The sequence below is a fragment of the Gorilla gorilla genome, chromosome 6 (genome assembly GCF_029281585.2).
Source record: "Gorilla gorilla gorilla isolate KB3781 chromosome 6, NHGRI_mGorGor1-v2.1_pri, whole genome shotgun sequence".
Lineage (NCBI taxonomy): Eukaryota > Metazoa > Chordata > Mammalia > Primates > Hominidae > Gorilla > Gorilla gorilla.
Genome location: NC_073230.2, coordinates 164,067,526 through 164,077,689, shown reverse-complemented (window position 1 = coordinate 164,077,689; position 10,164 = coordinate 164,067,526). Strand labels below are relative to the sequence as shown.

General features: G+C 53.1%; 1 long non-coding RNA gene across 1 annotated transcript; it reads right to left on the bottom strand.

Moving 5' to 3' along the window:
* Positions 1–1,199: 1,199 nt before the first annotated feature.
* LOC129523588 (uncharacterized) lies at positions 1,200–5,908 on the bottom strand. Its single transcript, XR_008667117.2, has 2 exons — positions 5,196–5,908; positions 1,200–3,419 (listed from the first exon to the last, which is right to left on the bottom strand). It is a non-coding gene; the product is annotated as an uncharacterized lncRNA (long non-coding RNA).
* Positions 5,909–10,164: the final 4,256 nt, after the last annotated feature.

Genomic DNA, 10,164 nt, shown 5'->3' with positions numbered 1-10,164 from the left:
AGCAAGAGGCAGAGACTCGTTAGTAAGATGGTTTCCTAACACTATTTTGAGGGTTTCTGAGACCTCTTTGGAGAGGAGCGAACGGAGGGCAGTTGGCGCAGGCTCAGGAATGTTCTCCGGAGGGGCCTGGAGTCCTCACGCGAAGGTCACCTGAACCTTCTCCGGGGCAGCCCCGCCCCAGTGCACACACATTCTGGGCTTCAGAGGATTAGGACACCTGGCATCGCTTCCTGAAATTTTCCCATTGAGAGACCTGTCTTTGGTCTTGGGGTTCTATGGGGGCTCCCTAAATCCCGGATTTTTATGTAAATTGTAGCTCTCGTGTTCATTTTTCTGTGTTTGCGGCACAATAACAGTCGTTAGATTCTGAAATCAGCCCCTGATCCCCGCACTGAAGAACCCCCACTCAGGCCCTCTTTTACCGTGGAGGCAGGTCACTGGGACGGTGGGTGCAAGCGCTCACATCATGGGGGTAAGTGGGGTGGGGCTGGAGAAGCTTCGGGAACCATTAAGCTGCTCCTTCCTGAAGCAGTGGAGTTGGGGAGCCGTTCCCAAGAGGGGCTCATCGGTGACCCAAGGAATGCAGGAGGGGGTGCCGTGGGGACGGGCTGTGAGCCAGGGCGTCCAGTACGGGACTAGGGCAGAGCCAGCAGGCAGAGACCCCAGCGGCTCCGAGGACAACCACTGCACTACATCCAGGGACAGATGAGGACTGTGGGGTCCTCACGGGGTATGGGAATTGCGGGGGTGCTGTGCCATGCTGTTCCACACCTCTGTGGCTTCACAAGGTCCTCCTCATTTCCAGAATGTTCCTCCTGTGCCTTCATGGGTAGGTGGGTACCCTGGTGCAGGGTCTCCACTGCAACCTTTGTAGGGACTGACCAAGCTCCTCCTCCATTGGCTGACAGACGGGGACACAGGGCTGTGCCCAGCTCCTTCCCTCAGCTAGGGGTGCCCCGAGGCTGTCTGGCTCCAGAGTTCCCTGCGGGGTGGCCCCAGGCCTGGCAGGCCCAGGGCAGCTTTACTCCTCCCTCCCTGCACACCTGTTTCCTACCCTTCCCTTTAAGGGCTGACTTGACTTCCATGGACCAACATTTATTAAGTAGCTACTGTGTGTGTTGAGGTGCGTGGTTCCCTGACCTCCACAGATTAGGCGAGTGGAGGAACAGGCATTCAGACAAAATCCCCGTGAGACGCGGTCACTGCTACAGACACCCCAGCGTTTGGTGTGGTGGGGTCACCTTTTTATTATGTTTTATGCATCAGGCACTGGACTGAGGATGCTCCAGGAATGGCATAGCTGTAGAAAGTTAGATGAGGTCAAATTTTGAAAATTGCAGCTCATTTTTATACTCCGACAGCAGCAGAAACCCCCTTTCTCTGGCTAGTTGGCTGATGAATAGAACAGTTGTAAAGGTTGGAATGATTTAACAAAAATACATCTATCTTATTTAAATTTCAAACATAAAAAGTACGTTTCAGTTTTATTTTTAGTGTAGGGTTATTTTGGAGTTGAGTTCACTACTCACTAGGGCTTCCGGCCCCTTCTTGTGTAAATCTCACTCCTGATTATGATCTGGGACTTCTGGCAGAGTCTCTAAGTGGAATGACTGTGCCAGGGGGGTCCAAATGACTATGACATCCTTGGGGTTGACAGGCACCAACCAATGAGGGCACTAGGGAGCTTTCTGAGTGCTGGAATGCTCTCTATTTTGAACCGTATGGCCACAGGATCAGAATTCATCAAGTTGTACAATAAAGACTAGTCATAGGTCTTTTATGGCTCATAAAAAAATTTTAAAACAAGGTAGATTGAGAGCTAAGGACAATCTTAGGTGGAATCCTGCCTGACTTTTATGATTGTTTCCATCTTTTACCGGTGTCTCGCCCACACATAATACTGTATCTGGATGTACATATTTTATTTATTTTTAGAGACAGGGTCTTGCTCTGTTGCCCAGGGTGGAGTGCAGTGGCACAATTGCGGCTCACTGCAGCCTGAACTCCTGGGCTCGAGTGATCCTCTCACCTCAGCTTCCAGAGCAGCTGGGACCATAGGCAGGTGCTGCCACAACCAGTTGAAAAATTTTTGTTTTTTTGTAGAGACAGGGTCTTGCTATGTTGCCTAGGCTGGTTTCAAACTCCTAGCCTCAAACCACCCTCCCACCTCAGCCTCCCAAAGCACTGGGGTTACAGGTGTGAATCACTGCTCCTGGCCCCAGTATATATATTTAGGCATGCTTTTTATTGAATCTTTCCAAAGTAGTTCATCTAAGTTTTCATAGAAACAGTCACTCATTCTTTTTGCACTGTTTCTTCAGTTGCTGTATTGTTTAATTAGATTCCTCGATTACAATAAGTTTTAGGAGCAAACATGACTAACTCTTGGGAAACACGTGGTACATGCTGCTCCCAGCCCCTGGTGCTCAGAATCCCCTGGGTATGGGTCAGCCAGCTCTAGGGGGAGCAAGAATGTCTCTCCCCAAGCCCTGCTGGTCAGGAGCATCTCAACCCCAAGCAGAGAACCATTTGGGGATATCTGTTGACTGGTAAATAGCCCCTCACTCTCACTTGCATAAATCTGGATCTTTACTGTGTGTGTGTTTTAATTTTGCAAAACAGCTTTTATGGAAGGGACCAGCATGTCACCTCCTCACCGTTTACATGGCTCTCTGATGACCTCCCATCAGAGTGTAGATCATAGACATAGAAGCCGCCAGCTCTTATCCTGGCTTCCCCATTAAACTGTGGTGTGGCCTCAGCTGAGTCACTTCACCTTGCCTCAGTTTATTCATCTCTTAAATGGGAATATGAGCATTACACTCCCACAAATGACTGTGGTGAGTACTGATAATAAAACAGGCCTCACCCAGGTGGAGCCTGGGCCCGAGGGCTGCCCACTCTAGGCTCCTCAGCATCAGGAGGTCATAGGCGCCTCCAATGGACCCCTGGAGAGCGTGAGGGTGCTGATGAAAACAGGCCCCTCTTGTCATTGCACTGCTCCCACGGGGCCTTCACCAGGAATGAGCTTCTAGGTCAACCAAAGAGGAGAAAGAGTAGAGGGAACAGGAAAGAACATTGAGGACTGCGAGGCAGATCCAGGGAGCAATGAGGCACCAAATATGTCCTCCCCACTGACTGCTTTGGGTGGGGTTGTCCAGTTTCTGAAGGATTCTCTGCAAGGCCTGGCCCCAGAGAGAGGCTTTCTGAATACACTCAAAGATGCTTTCACTGGAAAACAGTACTGCAGGCAGAGACGCAGCTATCACACGCAGTGTTGTCAGGAGCTGGATTATGTCTCCTCCAATTCGGGTGTTGCAGCCCTAACCCCCAGGACTTCAGAATGTAACTGTATTTGAAGATAAGGTCTTTGCAGAGATGATCAAGTTAAAATCCTCATGTCTGGTGGGAAGGAGGACCTGGGGAAATGAATGGTGACATCTGGATGAGGAAGTTTGTTCTGGGCAGATTAGGGGGCCCTAGGCCCTGAGAAGACCCCATCCAGGAGCTGGGAGCCCCCTTAGGAGGCTCACATGAGAGGGGGAATCCAAGGTCCCGGCTTCACAGGGGCCACTTGGGGCAGAAATAGCCCAAGCAACATCATTCCTCACCTGTCAATGCTGGGGGATAAATGAATATTTAAGAGAACATTTGTAGTAATCTGCAAAGGACAGCTGTGAGGTGGGTAGCGGCTGCCAGGGCAAGTAGGGGATTTGGAGGCTGCTGAATCAGATTTGATGATGGAGCTCACAGGATTGTCCCTACGAGGCAGTTTTTTTTTCTGATAATTATAAATATTCTCATCCGTGGCATATTCTTTCTTATCTCCCTCAGATGTTTGAGGATAACACATAAAAATGCATGATTTCAAACCACTGCTGCATTTTTTTTTTTTTTTTTTGAGATGATGTCCTGCTCTGTTGCCCAGGCTGGAGTGCAGTGGCACAATCTCAGCTCATTGCAATCTTCGCCTCCCAGGTTTAAGTGATTCTCCTGCCTCAGCCTCCCGAGTAGCTGGGATTACAGGTGCGCATCACCATGCCCAGCTAATTTTTCTATTTTTAGTAGAGACGGGGTTTCGCCATGTTGGCCAGGCTGGTCTCGAACTCCTGACCTCAGGTGATCTGCCTGCCTTGGCCTCCCAACACTGCTACTTTTAAAATCTTTTCTATTTTCAAGCAGCAGCAGCTGCTGGCAGGTTTTTCTCCAAATGACCTTTATTTTGTCTCTAACAAAGTGGATGGCTTTCTGGGAAAATTCCTGATGTGGGTGCGGGGGAACCAGTCGGGCAGGTCCCTTCTTCCTGCAGGGTCCTTGTTTCTCCCGGCAGTTTGTACTCCTTTGCCTGGGAACCAGGCAGTGGCCCCCGCCTGGATACCAGAGCTGAGCAAGCCCCCCGATCCACTTTTCTTGGGAGCCCTGGGGCTTACCGCCTGAACTTGATTTTGTCAGTATTATGCTCGCAAAGCTGTTATTGACTGATGACGTGGAATGCAATAAATGTTCGAGACATCTGCACCCAGCCATCGTTTCCTCTGTAGGCAGGTTGCCAGGAAGGCCACGACCCGCTCAAGCTCCTCTCGTGACGAGGACGCCACCTGAAACAGTCGGGCTGCAGTCGCCGCCGTCCTCCAGCTCCCACTCTGCTGGGGTCTCCCTGCTGACCCGGCTTCCCCAGCGCCTCTGGTTCTTCCCAGCCCGATCTCTCTCCACTGTCATCCTCAGTGCCAGCCTGTCTCCCACGCCAGCTCATAAGCTCCAGGGTGGCGACTTTGTCTCATTTTCTTTTGTGTTCTGAGCACCTGACCTGGGCAGCCCTGGAGGCAGCTGTGTGAGGGTGAGTCTGCTCACGTGCCTACCCTGTGATGAGGTGTCCTGCTCACCTGTGGGGTCATGCAGGGCCGCTGCTCCCCTAATGGGATCCCATAAACAGTGCAGAGGTTGTCTCGGGGCTCTTGCAGCTGCTACGTGGCGCCTCCGCTGAGCGTCACCCAGAGGGCAGCAGTGAAGGAGGGGCCGAGCTCTCCACCTCCTGCTCCCTCTCCTCTCTCTCTAACTTTTCCTGCTGCCGTTCTCTTCCTGGGGCTGGGTCTGAAACCCTGCCATCATCATCTCTGCAAACTCATCTCTGTAAACGCCCAGGCAGGCGTTCTCCCTCCTCCCACCCACGGACCCCCGCTTAGTCCAGCTCTTACCTGGGTTCTCGCAGAAACTTCCTAACCGGTGTGTCCAGGAAGCACTTCAGATGTTTTCTCTGCTGCTTCTGGTTATCTTTTAAATCAGAGACAGGGGGAGTCAGGCCCCATTTAAACGTCTCCTGGAGCTGAGTGGGAGGACAGCTCTCGGGCGTTGCCTGGGCTGGTGGGGCCGGCTCCCTCCTGACTGCCCCGCTGTCTGCCAAGAGCATTTTCCCCATTTTTCCAGAGTCCAGGCGGTGGCCATGACCCCCGAGCACGCCAGGCGTTATCCCAGCTGAGCCTCCAGAGTCTCTGGGCTTTCTTCGTAGGTGCTGGGGCAGTCACTCTCAGCCACGACAGGGACACACTAGCCCCACCTCCCCGGAGAAAGCGCCTCTTTCCTCGCCTTTCTGGCCCCAGAGAAATACAACTTTCAAGAAAGAGTTTGTTCATGACAGAGTGAGACAGAGTTAAGAGAGAAACTCAGGATTCAAGGTGAAGATGTCAGATGCGCTTGGATGTGGGAGGAAAGATCCACCCTGGCCCTCGGTAGAGAGTTCTGACAGTGGTGGGTGCCACTGGGGCTAGGTCCTTCGTGCTGTGGCAGCACCATCTCCCCCCAACCTGCTGCAACTGGGGCTCAGCTGCCTTTTCCAGAGATCGTGGGGGGTCGCCTCAACTGCGGGGTCACCTGTCCCAACCACTCTCAGGCAATGACTGACAAAGGGGCTCTGGGCTGGGGCCTCTGGGCCTCCATGAGGGACCGACTCGACAATTGACACATCAGGGCAGACATTGCAGGACATGAATCACTGCAGAGGGAGGATGCCTGGCAGTGAGACTGTCTGTCCCACGAGAAAGGAATCCTCACATTTCCCAGACAAGGCCAAATTGGGTGTGTGGGATTTTCTACAAAGTTTTAAAGAAAAAAAAATTTTATTCTAATATTATCCTAATTGTGGTATTAAAATGTCATTTATTTAGAGATGGAGTCTCACTCTGTCACCCAGGCTGGAGTGCAGTGGCACCATCTCATCTCACTGCAACCTCCGCCTCCCCAGGTTCAAGCAATTCTCATGCCTCAGCCTCCCAAGTAGCTGGGAGTACAGGTGTACAGGTGCGTGTCATCAGGCCTGGCTGATTTTTGTATTTTTAGTAGAGATGGCGTTTCGCCATGTTGCTTAGGCTGGTCTCAAACTCCTGACCTCAAGTGATCCGCCTGCCTCAGCCTCCCAAAGTGCTAGGATTAAAGGTGTGACCACTGCGCCCAGCCAAAATGTCTTTTCTTTAATCCAGTAATGGTGATTAAAAATCCTTGCTTAACAAAAGAAAAAGTTGGTCACCTACCTCCGTCCTCAAATGTGTTCTGAAACATTCATGGGCGTACCTCCTGGAGGCTGTGAGCCACGGCTCTGCAGGCATCTGGCTCAGACCCCCTGTGTGGCTCCCCTGGCCCCCACTTTGGCAGCTCTTCCTGGGCTGTGATTTTGTTTCTGCAGAGTGGCCACCATTCTGCAGAAACGGTCATACCCTCTGGGACCCTCTGCCTCACAGAGGCCCCCACGTTCCTGGGCCCTCCCTGAGGGGAGCTTTGTTTCTCCGAGGAGATCTTGGGCTCACCGGTTATGTTTCAGGGACCCACAGGACAGCATTCCTGGCTCTGGTGTTTAGAAACACACTTGAGAGAGCCAGGTTGAAAGCTCTCCCTGGGTGTGTGACCACACTTAGGCGGTCAAGGTGGGGACGCCTGCATGGGCGCTGGGGGGCTCATGCACAGCTGGCCACCCTCATCCCTGGTTTGTCAGCGCAGACCCCTGGGAAGCCTCCTCGCCTGCTGTGGTCTCTCTTCTAAGTATCTTCAGTGGTGCAGTGCCTCAGGCTCTCACTGTGCTCAAGATGCAGGCTGAACGTCACACTCAGGCTAAGGCCAAGCCCTCCACCTCCCCACACCACCCACCCCTGTCTAGTGAGGACGTGCTACTCTAGCTAAGTCCCTACCATCCTCCTCGTCCACCCATGGCTGGCAGAATCACATCTCAGAACTAAAATGTAGAAGTTGATTTTCAGCATAAAGAGCTTGTTTCCACACATCTCAAGATGAGGAAGTGACTTGTACTTGGAGAGATAAATGTTGACTTTTCATGGAGAAAATGGACAAGGTCCTCTCTTACTGGCCTGGCCCTAGGCTAGTTGATCTCTTCGGTGAGATCTGGGATGTGGGGGACTGGGACGTGGGTCCTGCTCCCCTCTGCTCCAGGCACACAGCTGGCCAGAGGCTGGTGCTGCAGGAGCTGGCGTGGGCGCGGCCCCCATGAGCCCTCACTGCCCTGGCCTGTCCCAGCCCTGCATGGTGGAGGCTGCCCTGCCCTGCAGGAACATGTGGCTTCCTCTTGGCTGCTCCAGCTTGCTTGGTGCTGTGGTTTGAATGTGTCCCCCAATTTCATAGGCTGGAAACTTACTCCCCATAGTCACATGTTGATTGGAGGTGGGGCCTTTGGGAGGTAACTAGGATTAGATGAGGACATCAGGATGGGACCCGATGGGGGATGTGGCCTTATGAGAAGAGGAAGGGAGACCTGAGCTGGTATACGTGCTCTCTCACCACGGGACACCTTCCATCATGGGATGATGCTGCAGGAGGGCTCTCACTGGATACGGCCCCTCGACTTTGGACTTCCCAACCTCCAGAACTGTGCAAAATAAATTTTTCTTTATAAACGGCCCAGTCTGTGGTGTTCTGTTATAGAAACACAAAACAGATTAAGATACTTAGTTCTCCCGATATCCCCTACAGCCTGTCTTCCTGCAGTCCCTGAGTGCTTGGCCTCCTTGGCCTTTGCAGGTCACTGGTGGGCTCCTTGTAGGGCCCAGCCTTTCCTGGTTTCCCCGCCCAGCATCCACCTGTTGCCTGGAGCCAACCCCATCTGCAGTTGGATAGTGGTGGTGCCTCCAGTTCATGCTGGCTCCCAAAAGAGACTTACTTGCATCTTAAAGCAAAACCGGTATTAAAATTCTGCCCTACTCTTGTTGTATCTTAAGGGCTTACGTGAAACACTTTTTTTTTGTTTTTGGAATCGCATTGAATGCAAAATGGGCCAAGTTGGAGGGCGCTAGCCAGGGCGGGAACTTGTGGGTACCAGGTTAATTGGGGTTCTGGTTGTGGAGGGAGAAAAAAGGACCTGACTTTCATCCCAACCACTTACCTGTGCAGGTGCCACCTGCCTGTCTGCTCAACCAACCGACCCAGAGCATGAGCTGGTTATTTGCACAATGGAAGTGAGAGAGGGAAAAGGTGCTAGAGGCAGAAATTGATTCATTGGCAAGGAGACCTTCAGCTTTGACAATTTTCTCAAGGAGGCAAAGGATGAAAGCGCTTAGCCCACAAGAAAAATCATCTGATTAAGCCGGGGTTTAAAATAAAGCGAGAACTTCACAGTATCTCTCACATCAAGTGACTAGTTCTCACACCTGTTTTTGGGAGAGCTGGTGAAAGGAGGAAGGAGGTGGTACCTTGAGGAAAGGCCACCTTTGGGAGATTCTGAGTGGTCGCTAAGTGTCCCCTGGCCCTGGAGCTGGCACCTACCTCCTGCCCACTCGGACAGTGCAGTGAGTCAGTGACGGCACAGGTGGAATGAGACTAACTGTGGCCCCATCCTGGCTGGCAGCCCTGTGTTGCAGAGCACGGCACAGCCAGCAGGTGCCTGGGAGCACAGTGGGGAGGAGGGGAGGATGCCCACCTGTAGCTGCGACTGCTTTTCCTGGTGGTGGGGGAGGGAGAGTGTTCATATGGACCCAGGCCTGGGGCACTGGCCGCGTATTTATCCACAGAGGGACCAGGAGATGCAGGAGCCCTCCTAGCCTTCCCCTGCACCGCCCTCACCACCCACCCCCATGAGGAAGGGGCCGTCCCAGAAGATGCTAAGAGGCTCAGTCCCTCCTCCATGGAGTTTGGGAAGGTGACAGTGTTAAGGTAAACTCCAAGAGTCTCTGGGGTTGAACAGAAACCACCAGAAGATGTTGGGCAGCTTATGGGGGCTGTGTGGGTTCATGGGCTCCAGGATGCTCGGCCTCCCTTTCACTGTGGCGGTACTGGAGGCGCTGCTCACATGGCCAGCTCAGGCAGCTTGGGTAGACGCCGCCAAGTGCCGGGGCAGGAACCTGCTAATAAGATGGGGGAGAGATGATGGTGATGGGGATGGGGCGTCTCAGCAGGACTCCAGATCCTCTGAGGCTCCTACCCCTCCAGCTCCCCCACCTCCCAGAAGGAATCCGGTTCCCAAACTGGGAGATGGTCCTGATTACCACGGAGCTATTAAGCAAGCTGCGGAGGAGAAGCCGTAGTGAAGACCCTCCCCACGCATGCTGTGTTTGCTCATAGGAGCAGGGGCAAGAAAGGTGTGTGCGGGGTGGGGGAGAGGGGTGGGAATGGAGCAGGGTAGGGGGAAGGGAGCAGGGAGGGCGGGGGAAAGAGGTTCCTGAGAAAGGAAGGCACCAGCGAAAACGAGAAGGTCCACGTGGCATAAACTTAGGGAAGAGAGGACAATACCCTCTCTTGTCATTGTAAATCTGTAAAAATGAACATGCACACGGGCAGGAACAGGAGGCACAGGGCCGACGCCAACACGGATGGGGTGGGTGATGACATTGAGGGACCTCTGTCTTAGATTCTGTTGTTCTTCAATACAGGTTGTGTAACAACAAAAAAGAAAGCTGGCTCCAAGTGTGGAAAGAAAGCAGAAGAAGGAACGAGTGGGGACCCTGTTGGCAGCTCTCCCTGAGGATGGGCCAGGATGGGGGGGTCCTGGGGTCTGGGATTCTGACCCCAATCTTTAGAGCAGTCCCTAAGCCCCTTGCTCGCAGGGAGTGAAGCACCAGCAGGCATGGCTGCCAGGGCAGCAGAGAGCCGACTCGGCTTCCTCGATGGGCAGCTTGCCCCGATGTCACAGCTGGCATTCACCGTGGCCCATGAAGGCGGTGGAGAGTGCCC